The following is a 26,524-nucleotide window of genomic DNA, read 5'->3' as shown; positions in this document are numbered from 1 at the left end:
TAAGGGGCTTCTGATGCTTGCTAACCTGGAAGATTTTTAATATCTTCAGACAAGTAGTCCTCTTCTGAAGTCTACCTGATAAATTACTAGAACCTTCTGTGGAATTATAAGTCCCCCTAAAAAGTCCCCTTTTGCTTATGAGGCACTGTAGGAATTAATTGGTATTTACTGTTTCTTATAACATCAAAAGTAATTTATTTGACTCTAAAGCTGTGTGTATTCAGCAAACTCTCTTAGAGATCTGATTTGTTTATGAATTTCTGAATATTAGTAGGGAGGAAACATGATTTTTTTTAGGGTGTTAATTTGGGTAATTTCCCCCTATTCCTCCATGTACCATAAGATAGATGTTTTTGCTAATAAAGAATATTGGGTTAATCCTTGGAGCTGCATATAAACACTGTAATGCTTTGACCCATAGACCAACATCTGAGAGAGGGCAAGTGATAAAAAAAAATCATTTAATTATTTTGTTTCTCAATATGTTCTCTGGGACTGACATATAACAAAGGTCATATAAAATGGAAGAGTAGCAGAATGTATTTCTTTGTTAAGCAAAATTTGTTTGATGTAATTATCATCTCAGGGTCTTTCTATACATAACTTACCTAAATAAAGATCCAGATTTAATTGGTAAATAAAATAATTCAATAAATAAATTTAAATAAATTGTTTAAATAATTTGATTAATTAAATTTTAATCAACATATATATTCACACAAGTAATATTTTTTCCAAACAATAGGATATACAATATTTTCCATTGTGGAACTCATTTTAATTTGTTTCAAATTTTGTCTAATTTCTGTTATCAAGTGAAAGAAAGATGGAGATTTTTAAGCTAGAAATTCTAGCCATTGAAAAATAGTCTTGATCAAAGTATGCTCTTTTGTTTTATCAACACTTTTGCTAAACATCCTTTCTAAAAACACTCCCACTAAATGTGCCTTAGAGTTGTAATCTTGAACTGATGCAGATTGGCAGAGGTGCAATTATTTAGTCTTAGATTTTACCTTTACCTACTCTTGCTAGAAATCTAAAAAATAAAATAAAATAAAATAAAATAAAATAAAATAAAATAAAATAAAATAAATAATAAAATAAAATAAAATAAAATAAAATAAAATAAAATAAATAAAGGTATCAATCAAATTTAGTTTTCTTTAGCAAGAAGCTGTTTAGTTTTCTTGGTACTATTTTGAATAAACACATTCCATCCCAAACCACCATTAAATTAAGCAATATGGGCTGATTCCTCCTAACAGAAGTGCTCAAGCAATATGGGCTGATGCCTATTCTGTTAAGAAGTGCTCCTGACACAGGGACATAGTGTCCTTCATGTAGTCAGAAATGAACTCTTTCTTTTGTTCATCCCTCTCCTTAACCTGTCCTCTTGTTAATACAGATATGAAAAATTAGGTGTACTGTTATACAGATTTTTTTTCATGGTAAAGAGAAAAGTACATATAGGTCTAGATGCAACTGGTCCAAGACATATTACTTCCACTGGAGATGTTTCAATATGTAGAAAACTTTAGAAAATGTGATTAGAAGATAGAAAGTTCAGGGACGAGGTTTGAGCCTCAGTTAGAAAGAAACCTATGGATTACTGATGTGTTGATTTCACAAGTTGACAAGCAATGCAGCAGTGCTTAAGTAGTGGAAGATAGAGAAAACAGAAACCAATGAAAAAGGGAGAAGTAGACATATTTGACTGAACTTCATTCAAAATGAACTATTTTTCTTGTCAAGAGATATAAGGTAGCTGCAAGGATAAATTCTTTCTACTATCTGTCCTGTCCTTAGAACCTGAAAACAACAGAAAACACTGAATATGATAGCTAAGTATTAACTAGAGAATTGGTACTCTGGCTCCCTAAGGGCTGTGAAACACTACAGCTTTTAACTTTATATCTTATGTAAAATGAAATAGGAGATAATAATTTCATATCCAGCACATGATGTGTGTGCTTATTGTGGTTTAACTGGGAAACAGATAAGCATCACACAGCTGTTTGCTCATTCCTGCCCCACCACAATGGGATGGGAAAGAGAATTGTGAATATATATATATATATATAAATAAATAAATAAAAATTGTGTGTGGGGAGAACTCATGGGTTGAAATAGAGACAACTTAATATGACATAAAAGGAAAGGAAAATAGTACTACTACTACTGCTGCTACTGCCACTACTACTGCTTCTGCTATGTAAAAAACAATTGAACAAAATGCATAATGCAATTGCTCATCAATCACTAAACAATACCTAGGCAGTCCAGAAACAGGGATCCCTGCAATACTCCCTGGCCAACCCTCCTAGTTTTTATTGTTCAGCATGAAGCCGTATGGTATGGAATATTCCTTATGCCAGTCTGGGTCAGCTGTCCTGGCTGTGTCCCCTCCTTGTGCACTGCCAGCCTCCTTGCTGGCAGAGAAGAACAAGAAGCTGAAAAATCCTTGTCTCTGTGTAAACACTGCTCTGCAAAAATTTAAACATCAGTGTGTTAGTATTATTTCCCTTTTAAATCCAAAACACACCACATTTTCTTCACCCTTTGAAGAAAATCTATCTCAGCCGAAAATGAGAACAGTGATAAAAGTGACTGAGATTATAAGAATTTAAAGAAATAATAATAATAATTAAGAAAAAGAAAAAAAAAAAAAAGGTTAACAAAAGGTTATAGAGAGAGATCACAAAACAGTAAGTAGGAATGAAAAGAGGGAGAGAAAGATCTCTTAAAGAGTCCACATTACTGAAAAAACGGTGGAAGACATAGCCCCATGAGAAAGGTTAAAAAGAGAGGAGAGAAAGATAATTGCCAGAGTTAGTTTTCTCAGCTACACTAATCAGAATGTATTATTTATTTTTATCGTGCCAGTTTTAATTTTTATCATTTTACCAAAATTGTGTCATGTATATGAAATCTTATATGTGCATGTTTGTAATTCTAACTGTTCTTCCTCTTCCTCTTCCATTAATCTACTTAAAATAATTGTTCAAAATGATGATTAAACATAGAGAGAATAGATATTATGTACTATATAGCTAAAGTAGAATTTAGATTGTTCTTGTTAGTTTTTTTTTTTTTTTTTCCATCGCTTAAACACTTCCTTGTCATGACAGTACGTTTGGATATGTATCAACTTTTTCTGCAGGTGCAGTTTTTAAAGCTTGTATCACTATAGCCTGACTGCTTTTATTACCAAAATATCTTGCCTATTTCAATGGTAATGTAAGTATTTTTCGTACTTGCTGAGGTGATTGGCACTGGGGCAGATGTGTTCTGCAGCGGAGCAGGGGATCGGGACAGGCAGGGCTATTTTCCCAGCATCGAGACACTCGAGGCAGCTGAGGGAGCCACCACGACCCGGCAGCCCTTGTGAGGGATGCTGACAAGGCGTAGGCAGAGTCAACAACACCCTCTCCCTGGCCGTTCAAAGGCAGCCCCTAGGGAGCACGAACGACCATGAGCGCGGCAAACAGGATGGGCAAACAGGGCGGGGCACGTCAGAAGGGCAGGGCATGGTAGTTCACGCAGGCAGGGTGAGCAGGGAGGGCTCCTCAGCCCTCCTTTGCTGTGGTCCTTCCCTTCAGTACTTCTAACCTGCTCGCAAGAAACCTGGCCATGGTATCAACCAGGCAGAAAGCCATGGCCTCTGCATCTCTCACAACCTCTCCAGCCATGGTCACCAATGTGGTTACTCAGATGGAGGGCTTGGGGAAACATGTGGCCATCCAGGTCTTGGGCTGCAGGGTGTGCCCAAGTCTGCTGTCGGTATCCGACAGCAGCAGCAAGGGGTATGCCTGTGGGAGGTGTGCCCGGATTCAAGAGCTGCTCAGCCAGGTAGCGGAGCTTCACAGAATCACAGAATTTCTAGGTTGGAAGAGACCTCAAGATCATCAAGTCCAACCTCTGACCTAACACTAACAGTCCCCACTAAACCATATCCCTAAGCTCTACATCTAAACATCTTTTAAAGACCTCCAGGGATGGTGACTGAACCACTTCCCTGGGCAGCCCATTCCAATGTCTAACAACCCTTTCCATAAAGAAGTTCTTCCTAAGATCCAACCTAAAACTCCCCTGGTGCAAAACTCCCCTGGCACCTCCTCTCCTTTGGGAGGAGGTGACCAGGCTGAGGAGCATCAGGGAGTCAGAGAGGGAAATTGACTGGTGGAGGTGTTCTCTATCCTCTCTGAGACAGACTCACGAGCCTGACACAGCACAAGTGTCTCCTGCTACGCAGAAGACAAAAGTTCCCTCTTCTTGCCAGGCAGCAGGAGAGGACCTAAGCCAAGGGGGGCAGGTTCCTGTTCGAGGTAGTAGGCGAGTCCTGTCCCTGCCCACCTCTCCTTCCCATCTACCCCTATATAACAGGTACAAGGGTCTAGAACACGACAGTCTGAACAACGAAGTAGATGAAACCCCGTCCCAGCTGGAGAGGGTGCCTAAGGCAAGGCAACCTACCCCCTGCATTGCTACATCATCTGTCAAAAAGGAAAGAAGGGTTATTGTCATGGGGCACTCCCTTCTGAAACGGACAGAGAGCCCGATATGCCGACTGGACCCAACCCACAGGGATGTCTGTTGCCTCCCTGAGGCTCGGGTGAGAGACTTTGCTAAGAAAGTCAAGCACCTGGTACAGCCTACTGACTACTACCTGCTACTGGTCTTTCAGACTGGTAATGACGAGGTAACAACGAGAAGTCCAAGAGCTATCAAAAGGGACCTTAGGGCTTTGGGGTGACTACTTAAAGGATCGGGGGCACAGGTTATGTTTGCCTCTGTCCTTCCGATAAGGGGGCTCTATGCTGACAGGTGGGCTCATTACATTAACATGTGGCTTCAGGACTGGTGTGACCGACAGAACTTTGGGTTCTTCCATCACGGGAAGGTCTACATGACACCAGGCCTTCTGGCACCAGATGGGACGCGCCTCTCTCAGAGAGGGGTGAGGATTTTTGGTCAGGAGATGGCAGGGCTGATAGATAGGGCTTTAAACTAGAGTTGAAGGGGGAAGGGGATAATACCAGGCATGCCGGTGATGAGCTAATGGATGGTGTGCTAGAATCAGAGGGACTGTGGGCCAGTGAGGACCTTCGGTCGGCTCCACAAGATGCTGTATGTAGGGAGGCTCATCTGAAGTGCTTCTACACAAACGCACGCAGTATGAGGAATAAAATGGATGAGCTAGAAGTCTTGGCCCAGTCCCACAGCTATGACATCATCAGCATAAGTGAAACCTAGTGGGATGAGTCCTGTGGCTGGTGTGCTGAAATAGATGGTTACAGGCTCTTCAGGAGGGACAGGCAGGGTAGGCGAGGTGGCAGGGTGGCGATGTATGTGAAGCATGGGCTGGACTGTGTGGAACTTCAGGTTGGCGATGGCAAAGCTGTGAGCCTCTGCGTAAGGATTAAGGGACGAACAAATAAAAGGGATGTTGTTGTGGGAGTCTATTACAGACCACCTGGCCAGGGTGATAATGCTGATGAATTATTCTTTGCAGAACTGAGAGATGCCTTGAGATCAACTCCCCTTGTCCTTATGGGGGACTTCAACCAGCCAGACGTAGACTGGGATCACCACACTACTGACACGAGCAAGTCCAGGAGGTTCATAAAGCACCTCGATGATAACTTCCTGGTGCAGGTGCTAAGGGAGCCAACTAGGAACGGTGCCCTCTTAGATCTGTTGCTGGAGAACAGAGAGAGTCTTGTGGGAGATGTGGCAATTGGCAGCCTTCTCAGTCATAGTGACCATGAAGTGGTTGAATTTAGAATTTATGGTGACAGAAGGAAAACTGCCACCAAAATTTCAGCCCTCGATATGGGGAGAGCGGACTTCAGGCTGCTCAGGGAACTAGTCAGCAAGGACCCCTGGGAAACTACATTTGAAGGCATGGGTGTCCATCAGTGCTGGTCAGTCTTTAAGCACTGCCTCCTAAAAGCACAAGATTGGGCAATTCCAAAATATCAGAAGTCAGGTAGGCGGGGCAGCAGGCCGTCCTGGCTGACCAGGGATCTTCTACTGGAGCTTAGGAAAAAAAAAAAAAAGTGTACAGCTGCTGGAAGGAAGGTTGGATGACGAGGAAGGAATACAGGGATGCTGTTTGTGTTTGTAGGGAGAAAATTAGTGTGGCCAAAGCCCAGCTAGAGTTGAAGCTGGCCATGTCTGTGGGAGACAATAAAAAAGAATTTTTCAGATAAGTGAACAGAAAAAGGAGAACCAAAGAAAACATAGGTCCGCTGCTTGATGGGGAAGGCCAACTCACAGACAATGATGTAGGCAAAGCAAACATTTAATGCCTTCTTTGCTTCTGTCTTCAACGCTGATGATGGGCTTTGGGACCCTGCGTGCCCTGTGCTGGAGGACCTTGATGGTGGGACTAACAAACTCCCAACTGACCCTGAACATGTGTGGGATTTGCTGTTCCACCTGGATCCATACAAGTCCATGGGTCTGGATGGGATTCATCCCAGGGTGCTTAAAGAGCTGACTGATGTCATCACAGGACCTCTCTCAATTATTTTTCAATTATCTTGGGAATATGGAGAGGTCCCAGTAGACTAGAAGCTGGCAAATGTTGTGCCAATTTTCAAGAAGGGTAAGAAATAAGACCTAGGCAACTACAGGCCTGTCAGTCTCATGTCAGTGCCTGGTAAAATTATGGAGAAGATGACTCTTGAGGCTATTGAAGTGTACCTGGGGGACAATGGAGTCATTGGTCCCAGACAACATGGGTTCGTGAGAGGTAGGTAGGTCCTGCCTAACAAATTTTATTCCCTTTTCTGATAAGATCACCTGTCTAGTCGACCAAGGGAAACCAGCTGATGTGATCTTTTTGGACTTCAGCAAGGCTTTTGAGACAGTTTCCCATAGGATCCTACTGGAAAAAATGTCCAGCATACAGCTTAACAAAAGCATCATACGATGGGTGAGCAATTGGCTGACGGGCAGGGCTCAAAGGGTTGTGGTAAATGGGGCCAAATCAGGCTGGCAGAAGGTCTCTAGTGGGGTCCCTCAAGGCTCCATTGGAGGGGCAGTCCTCTTCAATGCCTTTATAAATGATTTGGATGTAGGACTAGAAGGTATTTTGAGCAAATTTGCCGACAACACCAAACTCGGAGGTGTTGTAGACTCGGACGAGGGTGGAAAGGCCTTGCAGAGAGATCTATACAGGTTGGAGAACTAGGTGATCACCAACTGCATGAAGTTTAACAAAAGCAAGTGACGAGTCCTGCACATGGGACGAGGCAACCCTGGCCATACATACAGACTGAGCAACGAGACGCTGGAGTGCAGCCCTGCAGAGAGGGATCTGGGTGTCGTGGTTGGCAGCAAGTTGAATATGAGCCAGCAGTGTGCCCTGGCAGCCAGGAAGGCCAACTGTATCCTAGGGTGCATCAAACACGACATCGCTAGTAGAGCAAGTGAAGTGATTGTCCCACTCTACTCTGCGCTGATGTGACCTCACCTTGAGTACTGTATGCAGTTCTGGGCACCACAGTAACAAAAGGACATTCAGCTGTTGGAGAGTGTCCAGAGGAGGGCGACGAAGATGGTGAAGGGCCTGGAGTGGATGACGTATGAAGAGCGTCTGAGGTCACTGGGTCTGTTCAGCCTGGAGAAGAGGAGGCTGAGGGGGTACCTCATTGTGGTCTACAACGTCCTCACAAGGGGGAGTGGAGAGGCGGGTGACCTATTCTCCATAAACACCAGTGATAGGACCCACGGGAACAGGGTGAAGCTGAGGCAGGGGAAGTTCAGACTAGATATCAGGAGGAGATTTTTCACTGAGAGGGTGGTTGCACACTGGAACAGGCTCCCCGGTGAAGTAGTCACTGCATCAAGCCTGTATGAATTTAAGAAACGTTTGGACTGTGCACTTAGTCACATGGTCTAAACTTTTGGGTAGACCTGTGCAGTGCAAGGAGTTGGACTTGATGATCCTTATGGGTCCCTTCCAACTTGAAATATTCTATGATTCTATGATTCTATTTTAGACTTGTGACTGTCATCAGGGAAAGGAAATTTCCTTTGTCAAAACTCTTTCTTCAAATGTGTTTTCTCTTGCTATCTGTAAGAGAAGACTATTCACCTACACTACTGGAATACACTAACAATAACAATAATAATAATAATAATAGTAATAATAAGCTTTACTTTTCTCCAATATCTGTAATGTACATTACAGCAGAAGATAACAGACTCTATGCCCAAAAGAAGACAGAAAAAGTTTACTGTGTTTTAAATTAAAGTAGACTTTCAAAAATCTACATCTGTTCAGGCTCATTCCTTGTTATCTGTGTACATTTATCTTGTTTTTCTCAGTTCCAATAACTTCAATTACTCTATTAATTCTAATTAGGTAATTGTAACACTTACCAATCTGTAAACCCAAATTATTTGTGGAGAGAGCTGACATCAAATGTTATCAATACAAATCCAAAACCACAGCAGTGATTGCTTTTTGTGGAAAGAAATCATGTCTAAAACTCATCCTAACAACTGAGACTGTAACAACAATGGTTGCACCACAAATAAATAAATAAATAATGAAAATAAAATTAAAAAATCAGTTGTTCTGGAAGCCTTAGGTGTTTTTCAGCTCTGCCCTAAACAATTATTTATCGCTGAAATTTATATTTGTATTTAATATTCTGATATTTGTAGTCATAACTTAAAATAAATTGTTTTTTTCAGTTCATAAAAAGATGTTATATGAAAGGGTAGATTTTATTCTTTTTTTTTTTTGTATACTAACAGTTTTGATTTTCATTCCATAATTTTCAAAGTAGTTCAAAGAGGTAATATGGAAACCCAGACGAAGAAAAGGAGCTGAATAAATAAATAAATAAATAAACAAATTAAGTGATAGAGTTTATTGGGTTTGTTAAAATAATTACAGGATGTTTTTTATGCTTACTGGGGATGAGGGAATGCACCAAGCAGAGGATAAGCAAATGAAGGCTCTAAACAGGAAAAGTAACTTGTCTGGAGAAAGTAATGACTGAGTAAATTACTTCAGGTGTTCATATGTTCATATGGCTAGTATCCAAAGTTGTTTATTTCCGTAGTAAGTGTTATGCACCCATCCAGGATTTCTCTTCAAAAATATAATATATACTTTTCATCCTTTTACTTCCAAGAATAATTTCCAGAACTCACAGGCAACTTTACACAAAAATAAGCATTTCAAATCAATCAATCAATCAATCAATCAATAAAATCTGTCCAGCTGAGTATAGACTGAAAATACATTCATGATTAACAAAAGACTATTAGCTAGCTGTACAGAAATGGAAATTGAATAGAAATTGAAAGTGTTAGAGACATTGAATAGACTATGAACAAGTAAAGAGGTTTTTATTCATTACTACATTAATTTTCAAAAACAACAACATATTAAGAAAAAGAAATTGGATAATATCTTTAATAAAGGCAAACTTACAATAGGCTATGAAACATAGATTTCCATTAGGTACTCAAGAAGAGTATAGTATTCAATTGAAGCTGTAGAAGTGAAAACAAAGCAGTGAGTATTCACATTTACTAATGTAATGTTCATCATTATTTATCCAAGAAGCTTTTAGGAGAGGGAGGGGTAACTTTGATGAATCACAATATCACTATGTTATGAGAGGCTGATTTGAGGGGATTGAATGCAGACTTGAGAACTCATCTTTACCAGAGGTAAGAACACCATGAAGTAGCACCATTGCTTTTGGAACTGAGTTCTGAACTAATTTCTGCAATTTAATGTGAAAAATGAACCTATCAAAAGGTAAATAATAATAATAATAATAATAATAATAATAAAATCCTGTTATGCTTAGGAACTTAAATGCTTATTTGAAAAGATGCTGACAGTTGAATACTTCTTCCTGCCACTTTCTGATATTTTCACCACGTAGAACTCCCCACCACTGCCCCCCCCCCCAAAAAAAAAATCACACAAAAACAAACAAACAAACAAACAAAAAACACCCTTTCTGCAAACTTTCAGGTGAGTTATACCCACTGTGAATTTGCCTTTACAACATTCTGTTTAGTACTTGCTTGGTAGTTTGCATGAATATGAAACTCCCCTACATCTTACATACACTCATGATTTTGTAAAAAACTAATGAACCAACCAAACAAAAATACCACTGTGCTTTCTTTGTTAACTTTTCTCTCCAGATTAAACATATTCAGACTGAATACAAAATACAGTGGCTGAAGTGGAAGAGAGAATTTTCTAACTGGCAGTCTAACATGCCCATCCTGGAATACTTCTCCTTTTAATGGGTGAGTAGGTCATGCCTTACCCACAACCAAACAGTCCTTGTGGTCTGAGAGAATTTCATTCCACACTCCAGAAAATTTTCACAGCACTGACCAGTTACTATCCTAGGTAATGTCAGGGCAATCCCAAGACAAAGAGACAAAGACGTAATTATTGAGTCTTGAAGAGGCTGTGATCTGTCTGCTGGTCTGCTTTTTTGGCTTTCGTGAAGAAAAAAAAAAAAAAAAAAAAAAAAAAAAAAAAAAAAAAAAAGGGCAGCCATAGACTAAAACATTATAAATTACTGTTTCCTTTGAAAAGAAACAGTTGTAGAGACACAAAGGCATCATACCTGTTTGAAAAGAAAGTCTGATTCTTGTCCAAATCACTATTTATTACTATTATTTTTAGCCACTGCTTCACTTGAAAATATAACTCCTGTGCAGAAAGTATAGTATTTTCAAGCTTAGCACCATAGTAAAATTTTTGTAATTTTTGGATAAACATGTTTCCAGGTTCCATAATTATGAAAGGTATGATTAAATGATTTTAGAGGTCTTTTCCAACTGGGATGATTCTATGATTCTATGGAAACTGGAACGACCTTCTTAGGCTACTGACATATATTGACTTCAAAGTTTTAGCACAAAATGATAAGAAGGCATTAAGATTTACTCAGGATAAATGGTGTAGTTCTAAGTTGTCAGGGTTTCAATAGCTTTCAGTTGTATACAATAATAGAATATAGAAATTTTGTTTTCTTCTTTTTTTTTTAACAAATAATTACATATTCTATGAATATGAAGTAACATACAATGAACTATTCTGCTACAAAATTAAACTAAGTATCATGAATTTGTCATTCTATATTTTCATCCATCTTTATCTGAACTGATAGGCAGTTTTCATGTTTCAAAAACGTTCTGGTAAAAAGTAGCATTCTGCTCATCTTCCAGCATCTGAATACTTTTCCAAGGAACTACAATTTTTATAAGTGTACACCTTCACACAGGTAAAAAGCTGTTTAAGTTTAGACCCTAAAACCTTCAACACCACCATATAATGAAAGGAAATGAAAGTGTTTGAATTTTTGCTCTTCAGAAGCAGAAGCCTTATAAGAGATGCCAACAAAACACAAACTCTTCTTCAGTAAAGCTAATAATTTACCTTCATTTAGAAAAGTAAGAAAGACAGAACATCACACAAAAACTTATGTTTGAATAATTTAAATTTAGAACATCGCCTCAGACCTGTTTTAAAGTTAAATATCTACTTCTTCTACATGAAAGTCTTAATTGTTCGGAGGTAATGGTGAAAGAAAACTGAAAGGATATAGAGTAGTTTTTGAAGTAATTCCTTAAGAAGGACAAAACTAACTTCAGTATACATAGCAAACATCTCCCTTCAAAATATCATTGTACAGCTCAGGCTGTGTAGCAAGTATACTTCTGCAAGAACAGAAAAGAAAATGACACAAGCTTAAACATAGGTTTTATGATTTTTTATTGGAGAGTGTATGTTTCCTTTAAGTGCTATGGCTGAAAAGTGTTTCCTCTGAAATGAGAATGTTTCAGAGAAGTGAGGGACCTTGACAAGCTGGAAGGTTGGGCTAGGAGGGAGCTCATGAAGTTCAACAAGTGCAGGGTCCTGCACCTACTGAGGAATAACCTCAAGCACCAGTTCAGGATGGAGGCTGACCTGCTGGAGAGCAGCTCTACAGAGAGGGACCTGAGAGTCCTGGTGGACAGCAGGCTGACCATGAATCAACAAATTGCACTTGGGGCCAAGAATGCCAATGGTATCCTGCAGTGCATTCGGAAGATTTTTGCCAGCAGGTCAAGGGAGGTGATCTTCCCCCTCTACTCAGCCCTGGTGAGGCCATATCTTCAGTCGTGTGTCCAGTTCTGGGCTCCCCAGTACAAGAGGGACATGGAACTACTAGGGTGAGTCCAAAGGAGGTCTACAAAGATGATCAAAAGACTGGAGGACCTGTCATATGAAGACAGGCTGAGATAAAGGGGCCTGTTTCACCTGAAAAAGAGAAGACTGAGGGGAGGCCTCTTGAATGTGTATAAATATCTGAGGGGAAGGTGTTGAGAGGATGGAGCCCTCTCATTTCAGCTGTGCCCAGTGACAGCACAAGAAGCAACAGGCACAAACTGAAGCACAGGAAGTTCTATCTGAATATGAGAGTGTATTTCTTTACTGTGAGAGCTCTGGAACAGGTTGTCCAGAGAGGTTGTGGAGTCTTCTCTGGGGTTATTCAAAACCCACCTGGATGCCATCCTGCGCAATGTGTTCTAGGTGATACTGCTCAGCAGAGAGGTTGGGCTAGATGACCTTCAGAGGACCCTTCTAACCTTGGTCTTTCTGTGATTCTGTAATTATCTACATGTCTCTTTGAGAAACTCTTACTCACAGTTGTTGTTGTTGTTGTTATTTTGTTTTGTTTTGTTGTTATTGAAGAAAACATTGAACTGTTAAAGTACATGTCACTTTGGCATAAAGAGCATGCAGTGAGGATACAAGAACAATAGTTTTCAAAATACAATCCAATCCCATCTGGTTATGTGAGATAGTTTAAAGATTTCATTAAACCTTCATTAGCATTATGACAACTGCCTGAAAATATTTTCAGTCAGCAGTCTACCTGGAAAACATTATCTTTATCAAAGCATTTAAAGTAACTATATTCCGTAGTTTCTGCAACAACCCACAGCAATCACAGTTTCATTCTTCTCCACATGAATTATTTCCTCCATAAAACATAAAACTCTTCACTACCATGATATTTTATTTTAAATTTTTAGGTAACTCCTGTAACTTTTTTTTTTTTTTTTTTTAATCTGGTGTTAATTGGTTTTGTTTGGATGTACTCCAGCAGATCAAGTGTCTGACTCCAGATCTAAAACAAGTAAAACACTTGGACATCACAGTGGAAATAAGAACATTTAACTCTGAAGAAAAAAAAAAAAAAAAAAAAAAAAAAAAAGAGAGAGAGAATAGTTTCATGTGTCAAGTCTTTGGACATTTCTGAAATGCAAAGGATGAATTTTCAAGCCACATGACTTGAATATTTTCTTGTCATTTTTGTTTGCAAACCAAACTATATTATTTCCACTCTTCTAGTTCTATATTTCCATGCTCATTTAGTAGTTTTTTTCTTTCAAATTGTTTCCTCAATCACTCAGCTAGTGTATTTTCCTTCAAATTACTTCCTTAGTCATGTAGTAAGAAATCAATGACACTAGACAGTCCAAGTGAAAAACAGGTAAAAATTATTTTGCTAATTGTAATTCAAAATGGAAGTTTAACTCTTATCAGGAATAAATGGTTGTTAGAATATTGATCAATCCCATGGAAGGTCAGCTAGTAGCAAATGTACATTTGAGGCTTGAGCTATAATCAAATATTTGGTTAGAACAGGTAAATGTCCAGTTTTAAAGTTTGCATTTGTTTGTTCCGTAATGGTAAATTCCTGCAAGTCAGTTTTCCCATAAACCTTAAACAATTATAAGTTACTTAAACATCTGTCATGGAGGAAATAAAAAGAGGACTTTTTAATTTTAGGTTATTTTTGTTGTGGCTGACATTTCATATTAGCTTCATTCTGTGCTTTAATCTGAAAAATAATAAACTCTGAAAACCTGTCATTTAGCTTGTAGAGGAGAATGTTCCTTTCCCAGTCCTACTGTCTAATATTTCATGGATAAATTGTGAATGTTCAGTCCATTCATGTCCCACTGGAACAAATATATTGGATTTGAACAAAAGTGAAAGTGTAAATGTGCTTAAGGAGAGAAAAAAATAAAATAAAATAAAAATATATAGGCATCTGCAGGTAGGGGTTAGTTTCTCCCCTGAGGTTACAAGAAAGTTGCCATTGTCTTAACTCTGCAGATGCTCAAGGGCCTGGGATTGTTTTTAAATGGATTATTAGTCCAATTTACCATATCGATGGGGCAAATCCAAAACACACATTTGTTTTCTTTGGCTGACATCTGTGGCAATTTTGCACACAAAATGAATATATAACATACCTTTTAGACTTTCACTCCCCAGTAGGTATTAGGATCTGATATGCTACTTCTCATTTTAATGGAAATGTTGTATGTGGAAGAAATAGAAAACATCACTCTGAAGTTTTACAGATTCGTTTCTAGTAGTCCTTGTAGATGTGCAAAAGATTTTTTTTTTTTTTTTCAATAGAAAAAACACTAGTATTTTCAATTAGAACAATGAGTGAACCTTCTCAGTAATGAACCTAATCAGTGATTTTAATAGGCATATTTATTAGTCATGGTCCACTATAAGTAAAATATTTTTTCATTTTTATTTTTATATTATATAAACTCATATAAAAGGATATGTTATCTTTAAATTATACAGATTAAATGAAGGAAAAATGTAAGATGTTATACAAATGTATAACCATAAAAGAACATGCAATATACTTGCTTTTTTCCTAGTTGATAGAGTAGCATACTATATGCAGATTTAAAACATTCTAGTATATATCATTTTTTTTTATCACATGTATTATTATTCATAGAAAACAAGCAACAATGAAAGAAGAAATACTGATTTTTTGAAAGATTTATATCTGCATTTTTTAATATCTTGGTTCTTAATGGTAGTATTTAATACAGTTAAAAATCCTAAAAGTCCTGTTACAGAGTTGACATAATAAATTCATGAGTTTGTGTAGTATCATTACATTGATATCTTGTTGGATTTTGTAATACAGCTGTAATTCACAAATGGTTCATGGCATAATTTTTATCTATCCTAACAGGACAATCGGATGATTTGATGTATATTTACATGCTGGAGAAACAGATACAATGAGCAAGTCACTATTTTTTTCCGTTGCTCAGTGCAAATTATCCACAGGAGTAGAAAGAACCACAGTTCCTCATATGGCAATTTGATCTCTGTTGTTTTCATACAAGTATATTGTTTTTATTAATCCAATCAGAATTACGATATTTTTTTCTCTCAGTTATCATTAATCATTAGTTTATTCTTTGACCCTTCCACCACCTACTACAAAGTTGTTTTAGTGTGAAAAGATAATAAATATTACAAAAGACCAAAATGAATCAGCAGCAACCTGGAACAGGTTAATTTAAAATCTTAAGTGAAAGGAAAATAACATCACAAATGTTCAAGGCTATACGAAATGTAAACTGGGATCTGTTGTAGGAATTCAAACATCTTTTAAAGGGCAAGATACTTCCAATAGACAAATTGACTTAAGTTAATTTCAACTTTTTTGAGATACTAATTCAAATTTTGAAACTCAAAAAAAAAAAAAAAAAGTTGAGTAAAGGAAAATTCTATTTCCAACCTTAAGTCTGAAAAAGTATAGTGCTTTTCTTAAAAAAAAAAAAAAAAATGTATAAATGATAAATGTACATTTAAGTAAATCATGGCTTAATTAGTTATATTACAGAAAAAATAAAACATTATTTAAAAGTGTTTGTTTGTTTGTTTAAGAACACTATTATTTTCCTAATTTTGTTTGCAGTTGGAACAATCTACATTTTTTTTTTTTTCTTTCTCAGACTTACACTCTAATTCCTGGATAGGGTCACATCAGATTAGACTTTAGTCACCGCTAAAGAGCAAATGGAATAACAGTTCAGTTAATAAAAGTGAACCATTTACTATAATAAGACATAACCTTTCAATGCTTCTCCTCAAGAGACCTTGAAAGAAGCAGTTAGAAAGCTTAGTGAAGGGAATGGTTTACTTGGGTCACAGTAAACCTGTCTGGGAAAACATCACAGTGTTTCAATCTCCAACAACAACAAAAAAAAATGTTACTTAAAGAAATATAAAGAAAGAAAACATGCCAGATTAATATTTTGATTATTTATTGAATGATGACACAATAGTTTATGTACTTTTAAAATCTCAAGACTTCCTTTAAACAGGGTGTTTTACATCTGAACGTTCTCTAGTTTAATATATCTGTGTTAAAATATACCTTATGAGGTATGGAATATACCTTATTATTTTTGATATCTATGAAGAATAAATCACTGAATGGATTATTTAGAAAATTTGTACGCATTTATTGAATGCGTATTATTTATTTACTGAAATATTTTCATGATTTATTTATGATTAGGGTTCTCTGAATATTTGAAAGGAAAGGAATAGCAAGCAATTAGGCATAAATACAAACTTTTGTATACTAGATTTCAGAGTAACATTGACATGTAAAAGGAGCAGCCTCATCTAGTGGAAGGTATCCATGCCCATGGCAGGGAGGTTGGAATTAGATGACCTTTAAGGTCTCTTGTAACCCAAATTGTTCTATGATTCTATGAATCTTTAGATATGTTTCTACGTAAAAGAAACCCTTGTATTCACCTCCAATATGTTAAAGATCTGTTTTGTTGGTGGTGGTTTCTTTGTCTTTTTTGTTTATTTGTTTGTTTTTCCTAAATATACAAAATTAGAATATATAAAATAGAGGATACAAGACAAGTAATGGATTTCAAAATATATATGCTTAATAATTTATATATTTTCCTAATGAACTGTGACAGCTCTTTTGATATGTGCTAATGGTTACAATTTATCTTCACTGAAATTCATATAATGAATACAAGAATATCTGTTGATTTTAGATTAAACCCAAGTACTTTCAAACCTTTTTTTTTTTTTTTTTTTTTTTAAATAAATAAATAAAAAATGCACATGTAAAATACTTTCAAAGATTATTACCTTGTATCTATAAAAGCCATTAAAGCAATATTCCACCATCCATTAATGCACCACCTTCTAAGTTAGTTTCAGGAAGAAAATATGGGTTATTTTTCCTCTGATTTGAATTCAGTATAACACAGGAGAGAAGTTCAAGACATGCATTGTCTGAGCCAGGAAGGGAGGCAATGAAGGACAAAAGAGAAAAGCAAACAAATAAACAAACAAAAACTTTCCACTAACTTTTCAAATGAAGTATATAAACCAATACATTTTTAAAAAGAAACTTAGGTGAAAGTTGAAGTTCTTGTTTCCCTTTCCTTGTGTAGTTATCTAATTTCTAAGGACAGATTTTCTTTTCCTTCTTTGTCAAATGTGATCTGGGATTTTCATTCACACTCAAGACTGTTTCAAAATCTGACAAGTGACAAGTTCACTTCAGTGTACACATTTGTTGAGACTCCTGCTGGTAGTCAAAATATTTCTCAGTGCCTGTGCACAAGAAGAAATCACATTCAAGATTTTGGGGACAGGGAGAGTAGTCACACATATATGACTGCCAATGTCATATATGAAATGTAGGTTAGTATCTGATATTTGGCTTTCAGATATATGAAAGATATCTATAATCCACTCAGCCCTAAAACACTTTGATTTATAGTATTTCAGAATTGTAAAGGTAAGTGGTTACCTGGTATAAAAATAAATAAATAAAAAATAAAAATAAAAATAAAATTATAATGTCTCTCAGCAGAAAATACCATGACTTATGACTAGGGTATAAGAAGATATTTGAAGACTATAGTAGAAGGATACATCTAGCTTGATTCATATTGACTTCATGTTCTTATAATTTATTCCACAGAAATACCTAGGTCCTGCCTAGGTGAGGATCAGGTGAATAGAAAAATGATCCTTATATATTAAGTCTGGAAAGTCTGAGTCTGGAGGGAATAAACTGGCCACTTTAACTTTGGATAACATGATGGACATGAAACACTTATGAAGGCAAAATAAAATCTAGATATTTACTTAAGCAATAGATATGCAGCAAGTGATAACTATATCTAAAAAATTAACATGTAAGGTGTGCCAATATGTCTTTTTGATTACATATACATACTGAAATTGATAGCAGCTATATTAAAAACAAACAAAACAAAACAAAACATCAACAACAAAAACAGTCCTAGCCAATCTGCATCTTTTCTGCATCTTATTTAAAATATTTTCCTAGTTTCAGCTGGGATAGAGTTAATTTTCTTCCCAGTAGCTGGCATGGTGGTGTGTTGAATTTAGAATGAGAATAATGCTGATAACTCACTGATGTTTTAATTGTTACAGAGCAGTTACACACAGACAAGGGCTTTTCCACTTCTCATGCTGTCCTGCCAGTAAAGAGGCTGAGGGTGCACAAGAAGATGGGAGGGAACAGAACCAGGACAGCTGACCCAGGCTGGCCAAAGGGCCTTATCATATGTCATTATGCTGAACAATAAAAATCAGGAAGTTGTTCAGAGGGTGTGGACAGCTACTGTTTTGGTACTGACTAAGTACAGCTCAGCAGATGGTGAGCAAATGCGTTGTGTATAACTTACTTCGTATACTCTTTTATCAACATTGTTATTATTATTGCTATTTTCTTTCCTATCAAACTGTCCTTATCTCAGCCATTTTTTCTTTTTCTTTTTTTTTTTTTTTGTCTTTTTATTTTTATTTTTTTTCTTGATTTTCTCCTCCATCCAGCTGAAGCAGGGCAGAGGGTTGGGGTGGTAGTGAGCAAACATCTGTGTGATGTATAGCTAATTGCCAGGTTAAACCTCAGATTTTTTTTTTTTTTTTTTTTTTTTTTTTTTATACAACACAAATACAATACAAAACAAAACAAAATGAGTTCCATCTCAGAGAATACCATATTTTCAGGGCAATTGACCTTTGTTACTGCAGAGATGCTGATATATATTTTTTAAAAATATCTTTTTCTTTTAATTACTATATCCTTAATACATCAGATAGATACGGTAGTATAATAATTATGATATTATAATATATGTGATATGATACTATAGCAGATATGATAGAAATAGAATATAGACATACTTTTCAATTCTTATTTCTTTATGAAAAAATCAGCTGTTTCTCTTCTTTCAAGCATACATTTAATGTACCATTAGTTTTACCTTAAAATGCCTGGGTTCAGTTAATTAATTTATTCTGTACTTTTCATCTATAGTTAAAAAATATGTTTCAAATACGACTATAAACATTTGTTTTGTTTTCAAGATCTCTATTACTTTTTACAAGTCAATGGGAAAATTATAAAACATTTCATTAAATTTTCTAAGGATGTGAAGTTGTTGAAAATAATCTGGGGAAAACAGGAAGAAAATGGAAGAAAAAGTTCATTTATTAGAGAAATGCTACACAATCTGAAAGTAGTTCTCAAATTTATTTCTTCCTTCCTTCCTTCCCTTTCACTTCTGAATGCTTTTCAAAATTAAGTTGAACATCCTTATTCTTCTCAGAGAGAATCTATCACTGCATCTTCTTTCATATATTAGGCCAATTAATTGGTTCTGTAACTTAAATTTTGTGTTCAGAAAGAAGTCATGAGCTATTATCCAGCTACCAGGATTGTGAATGTTGTTCATGTAACAACTCATATGATGCAATGAGTGATAAAAAATTGTATGAGTGAACACAGTGATGCTTCACCAATTAGGCCTTTCTCATGCTAGCTCACTAAACAGGTCACCTTTGAACAAATTAATAACTGCTGTAATCAATGATACTAGACTGGTTTCAAAAGACTGTCTGTTTTTCCTCTGTCTCTTTATATGTAAACACATGGTGATCGTTGTCTATCCATTTATATCTTTTTAATAAAAATTGCAGTCAAAAAAAAAAAAAAATCTGCTTTTGAACATAGGTGTATATCAGCTAGGAAGACTGAATTTCTTATTTTTGGTGTAAAGAAGAAATTATTAGGATAATAGAAAGATGAAAACATTTACTACACATTCTCTCACACAACAGGACACTCAGAACATGCGATAGTTCAAAATAACTAAATAATGAATACTTTTAAAGAAAAGAGATTTAGGGACAGTGAGAAGGACAACAACCGTCTCTCTTTCTCAGAACACTCATGTCCTCTTCATTTCTGCAATGAGGCTTAGACACACAAAAAATGTAACAAAAAGCACAAAGATTGTGAACAGGTAGACCAATAGAATTAATTGGCAAATCATTTTGATAGTTTTTTTTTTTTTTTTTTTTTTTTTTTATATATATATATATTTAGTATTAAATTCAATGTTGAACTAGTTAACATCAGCATAATGGCCAAATATGAGACTCCAATGGTTTTCACAGCATAAAAACACTAACCTGTTTAGAGAGTTTTAGGATTTATTATTATTATTATCTGCATGTGTTTAAGTCCATGGGGCCAGATGGTATGAATCCCAGGGTGCTGAGAGAGATGGCTGATGCGGTTGCTGGGCCTCTCTCCATCATATTTGAAAAATCATGGCTGTTGAAAGTCACTGGTGAATGGAAAGAAGGAAACATTACTCCCGTTTTTAAGAAGGGGAGAAAGGAAGACCTGGAGAATTACAGGCCAGTGAACCTCACTGCTGTGCCTGGAAAGATCATGGAAAAAGAACAGCCACAGGAAAAAAGAACAGGAAAAAGCCTTGCCTCATTGTATGTTCTCCCTCCTTATATTTTCTCCATAATCTGCATAATTAAAAAACAAACAAACAAACAAAACAACAATATATGCAATAGTCATGATCAAAAATCCTCTACTTCTCTTATGCAGGGTGTTTAGATGCTTTCATTTTTATTGCATAATTGTATCATTTAAACATATTCTCATATCTATGCTAAATACTTGAAATGTTAATGAGTGGACACTTTATTTCTCCCATCCTTTTTTCAAACATTTGTCTCTTTTTGTGGGGACATATCACAACAAAATGTCATTAAAATTACTAATAACCTCTGTAATTCTTTCAGTAAAAACAAGAAAGGCCAAATACTCTGCTGTTGAAATTATTCAGATTTCCTGTAGATTTATTAACCTTCTTTTTGGTATTATAGCTGATCATTCATTTTCAGGTATTACAGAATATTGTATTGATATATACACAGTACAGATGTTCAAAAATTAAATAATGTTTGCATCCTTTGGGAGTTTAATGGATCCTTGATTTTAATTCCATTTAGACTCATCCAGGGCTGTTTATCTGTCTGATACATTCCTAGTGAAGATCTTTCAGATACTTTATATGTTAAGGTTTCAGAATGTTTTTGCATACCATTTCAATAAATAAATAATTAAATAAAAACAACAAATTTTAATTATTTCCAGAACGTTTGAGATATAATTTTATTTTTACCTGCTTTGTCTTTACAAAATCCAGATTAGTCATTCACACATTGTGGTGCAGCACTACTTGACTAAAAGTACCTTTTAAAAGAATTTATAAGAATATAGTGATGTATAAGCCCAACAAGCCATTTTAACAAGATGACTCTAGTAAAACTGGTTTATAGTTCAGTTCTTCTACTCCCTGTTTGTCAAATAAGTTGTCTACACTAGTTGTTTTGCTAAATCTTTGTTGTAGTCAACTATGTCGTCTAAGTTCTTGGTTGTCTGTTACCAGGTAATACTGTTTTTTTATTATTATTATTATTATTTAGCATTGTACTTCACTCCCACCCAGCATAGTTCATTATATTATGAGTGGATGGAATAAATGAAATAAGTTTTTTTGTTTGTTTGTTTGTTTTTTTTTTTTTTTTTTTTTATAATCATCCATACTGGATATAGAGATAATAAAGTTGGAACCGGATTAAAAAAAAAAAAAAAATGTGGAAGAAACAGTTGCAACTCTGGACAGGAAAGCTCATTTGTTAAAACTGGCAAAGCAACTGTGGTCTTTGGAAATGTTGATCTTGTAGCAGCAGGCTTTCTCATGAAGGTAGTACAGGGAAAAACTTCCCTGAAGAAAACATGATGTTACAAAGGAGTGCAATTCCTATCTGGTTACCCATTCAAAGTCACATGAAATTAATGCCTTGAGATCCACCGCTCTCTTCCATTTACAAAATGTCTATAAGTGATTACTACATGTGACATTACTGCAGTGGTAGTTTACAACAGAGGAGCTGCAGGTGATTTCCTTAATTCATACAATGAATTTAATGGCCAAACACTTTTAAAATTATTTCTGTCACTATCTTCTATACAGCTAATTTCTTTTTTGAATTTGTATGAAGGTGTAATCCGAGCTCTGAGGGTGTTTTTTTTGATTGTTTTAAACTATTCTGTCTAATGAAGTCTTTATATTATGACAGTAAATGCAATGTAGAGTGAATGAACAAGAGATAAGAAAAAAAGAAAAAGAAAAGTGCAAAACAAAACAGTAATTGTTAATTTTGATGCCCATTCAGAACTATCAGATTGATTCTCTTACCTTGAAGCAAAGGTGACAAATTTTCCTGATCACAGAAGTCCCTCCAAAACCTTTCCATAGTAGAAGGCATACCACACATCTAACAGAGAAGTGTGAGTAGGGAAAAACATGTAGTTCCCTAGATTTAGGCCTTTGATTCACATTATGTGGAAACAAGTAACATGTGATATCCCTCACGGATGTGTGCTGTGCCCAGCAGGATTCAATATTTTTATCATCTGTGTATACAGTGGAATTGAGTACACCCTCAGCAAGTTTGTGGATGACACCAAGTTGTGTGGTGCAGTTGATAAGATAGAGGGAAGAGGTGTCTTTCAGAGAGATCTTGACAGGCTTGAGGAGTGGGATTATGAAGTTCAACAAGACCAAGTGCAAGGTCTTGGATCTGGGGCAGGGCAATCCTGAATGTCATTACAGACTGGGTGATAAACTGTGGTGGTTTTACCGTGCTAGGCAGTTGAACACCACAACCACTCTCTCACTCCCCTTCCTCAGATGAGGAGGGGAAGAAGTAAAGGAAAGAACAACTCACGGGTTGAGATAAGGATGATTTAATTATATATATATATATATATATAATTAAGGAAATATTATTATTAATTAAACAATTCAACTAAAGGGAAAAAAAGGGAAGGGGAAGAGGGAGGGGGAAAGGGAATAACTAAACAAAGCAAGTATAGGCTATATGGAAGTGCAGAGGAAAGAAATTACTCTCTACTTCCCACAAATGAGCGATGCTTGACCACGTCCTTGAAGCAGAGCCTCAATGCACGTAGCCGGTGTTCAGGAGGAGGACAGACAATTTCACAACGAGAGCCCACCTCTCCCCGCTTCGTCCTTTTTCCACCTTTTATTGCTGAGTGTGACATCATATGGTATAGAATATCCCTTTGGTTGGTTTAGGTCAGCTGCCCTGATGATGTTTCTTTCTCACTTTTTGCCCACCCCCTAGGAGGGTTAGAGAGAGTCCTGATGCTGTGCCAGCACTGCTCAGCAGCAGACACAACACTGGTGTGATGCCACTGCTGTTCTAGCTACAAGTGCAGAGTGCAGCACTGTATGGGCTGCTGCAGGGAAAGTTAACATCCCAGCCACACCCAGTACATAAACTGAGTGGATCCTTGCAGAGAAGGACTTAGGGATAGTGGTAGGTGAAAAAACTGGATATCACCTAGCAATGCATGCTTGCAATCCAGAAAGCTAAGTTCATCCTGGTCTACATGGAAGGAAATACGGTGAATAGTAGTTAAAGGCAGGTGATTCTCCCCCTCTGCTCTACTCTTGTGAGACCACATCTGGAGTACCGCACCTAGCTCTGGGGCTCCTGGCAGAAGATGGGAGATATAAAGTGCATATAAGGAAGAAAAGTATTATGTTGGGGATGGTGAGGCACCAGAACAGGTAGCCCAGTGAAGTCATGGATACCCCATCAATATAATTGTTCCATGTTGTGTTGGGTTGTTCTTTGAGTAATCTGCTTTTATGAAATATGTCCCTGTCTGCGGCAGGTAGATGTGAGGTATGTCAAGAAAGCAGGTGTTGGGAGTGTTTTGACTAGGTGGTCTTTAATGGTCCCTTCCAACCCCAAATTTTCTACATTTCTGTGGTTCTGTGATGATCATAACTAGAACTAATCAACTAGCACATTGTTTGACACAAAACAGAAATATCTGAACACAGAGCCTCATGTGGCTCAAGAACTACATGTTCATCCATTTAATCCTAAACTTGAACCTAAATTATGTATTTTAGGGCTGAATTTATAAAACGTTTCTGGATGACAAATATATGTTAAAGACATGAAATATATTCCTAAGTAAATCCTTGGAAGAAGCTTTTTGTTGCTCCAAGAAGTACTTATAACCATCAGATATTTTTTAGAAATTATAAGAATATATTTAATTTCTAAATAAATAAATAAATAAATAAATAAAAATTATTTATTAATCTTTAATTACTTAATACACCTCCTTTTTTACACCTCCTTTTTTTTGGAAGATAATATTGTAAAAATATTGTTAGCATTTTTTCTTAGATTGCTTTGTAAATATTACCAAGTTAGCTTTCTTTTCTGCTTTGCTATTTATTCATTCTCAGATTTTTTGCTAGATTACATGAAGTTACTTACCTAGCAGTTTAACAACAAGAATAGCTTATCTAAATACAAAAAAAATGCACCCCCCCCAAAAAAAAAAAAAAAAAAAGCACCAATGGATATTCACACCACTTAAGTTTCTTAAAGTAGATAACATTTATATTCCCTAGACTTACACAATTTATATTCTCTAGAATACACCACCTTTCAGTGAAGAGAGATGTAAAAAATCATGCACTCTGAATATGGGCTCCTCTGAGGTTTTCATTTGCTGTCCTTTGACTACAAAGGGAGACATAACTGCTAAATATACACCAAAACTAGAAAGGCATTTAATATTGTTGCTCATTGTCCAATATGCCCAGAGTCATGTTGTTGCTCTTTGTTTTTTCCTTTAATTAAGTGAAATATTTAAAAATTACGTTCTCCAGAAAACAGAATTAGTTCATAGTTTTACATTATAATATTTTTCACATTTCAATGTTTCCTTTTCTTGAAAAATATGTCTATGAATTAAAATATAACAGAATACTTTATTCTAAGTTATATTTTCCCTACTAATGAAATACCAGTATGTATTTACTGTACTCAGAGAGTAACAGTTAACATCCAAGTTCATTTGAGTAAATTATGTCACAGTAATCCTAGAGTTCTATGACTTTTTGGAAAAGTAAAAAGCAGAGCTTAATAGGAGTTGTATCTAGCAAGTAACAAAGTAACAAGTTTTGTTGTTGTTGTTGTTGTTGTTGTTGTTGTTTTCAAACAGGGTTTGAAAATGCTTGAAGAATTCAATATTGTAGCTGTGGATATCCTGAATTACTGCCACACTTAATTTATCTTTCTGGAAATGTTGGCAAGACTCTGAAAATGTGTGCAGAATTGGAAGACACAGATCATGTATCTTTGCTTTTTTTTTTTTTTTTTTTTTTTAATTATTATTATTTTTACTAGCATTTTTACTAGCCAGTGCACCTGTCCTGATTTCAGCTGGGATATAGTTAATTTTCCTCCCAGGAGTCATTACAATACTGTGTTTTGAATTTGGGAGGGAAATATTGCTGATAACACACTGATGTTTCAGTTGTTGCAGAGTAGCGCTTATACAGAGACAAGGACTTTTCAGCTTCTCATGCTGTCTGGGCATAGATGAGGTTGGCAGTGCACAAGGAGCTGGGAGGGGACACAGCCAGGCCAGCTGACCCAGACTAGCCAAAGGAATATTCCATACCATATAGTTTCATGCTGAACAGTAAAACTGGGGGATTTGGCCAGAGGATAGGGGACAGCCCCTTCTTAGATTCTGGCTGCGTACTGGTCAGTGAGTAGTGAGCAATTTAATTATGTATAACTAGCATTGTATATTCTTTTTTAAATTATTATTATTATTATTATTATTTCCCTTCATTTTCTGTAATAAACTCTTTATCTCAACTCATGAGACTCATGAGTTTTTTTACCTTTTTTTTTTTTTTTTTTTTTTTTTTTTTTTTCTGACTCTCTCTCCCATCCCATTGGGATGGGATTGGGCAGGGAGGGGTTGCCTGTTGTTAAGATGGATAGACTTAAGTGCCCAAAGGCAGGTCCCATAATTTAGAAAATGGTAGATACTTCATGTATTTACACATCCCTCTCTTGCTTACTTTGTTAGTGTAACTTCTGATATGAGAAAAGAGACTTTACAATCTGAAAAGTACAAAACTATGAACTGTTGGTTAACGAACCCAAAGATAGTGAAGATTAGCAAGTTACTGGGCTATGAGTTACTATGCCCACCACACTGACCGAGCTTCTGCTGGTCAACCAAGTTTCAGTTGGATGGCAAGGGACAGACTGAACTGGTCCTGAACACAATTTTGATACTGCTGTTTGCCATCTGCTGATACCATTCTTCTTCTTCTTCTTCTTTTTCTTCTTCTTCTTCTTCTTCTTCTTCTTCTTCTTCTTCTTCTTCTT

At 36.2% G+C, this 26,524-nt stretch overlaps 1 long non-coding RNA gene across 1 annotated transcript; it reads right to left on the bottom strand.

Annotated features, from left to right (window-relative positions):
• Positions 1-4,459: 4,459 nt before the first annotated feature.
• Positions 4,460-25,314, bottom strand: LOC118156385. The gene is made up of 3 exons (XR_004746243.1): positions 25,292-25,314; positions 23,188-23,190; positions 4,460-5,270 (listed from the first exon to the last, which is right to left on the bottom strand). It is a non-coding gene; the product is annotated as an uncharacterized LOC118156385 (long non-coding RNA).
• Positions 25,315-26,524: the final 1,210 nt, after the last annotated feature.

The sequence above is a fragment of the Oxyura jamaicensis genome, chromosome Z (assembly GCF_011077185.1).
Source record: "Oxyura jamaicensis isolate SHBP4307 breed ruddy duck chromosome Z, BPBGC_Ojam_1.0, whole genome shotgun sequence".
NCBI lineage: Eukaryota > Metazoa > Chordata > Aves > Anseriformes > Anatidae > Oxyura > Oxyura jamaicensis.
The sequence above is the reverse complement of the archived record's forward strand: the minus strand, read 5'-3'. Positions and strand labels throughout refer to the sequence as shown.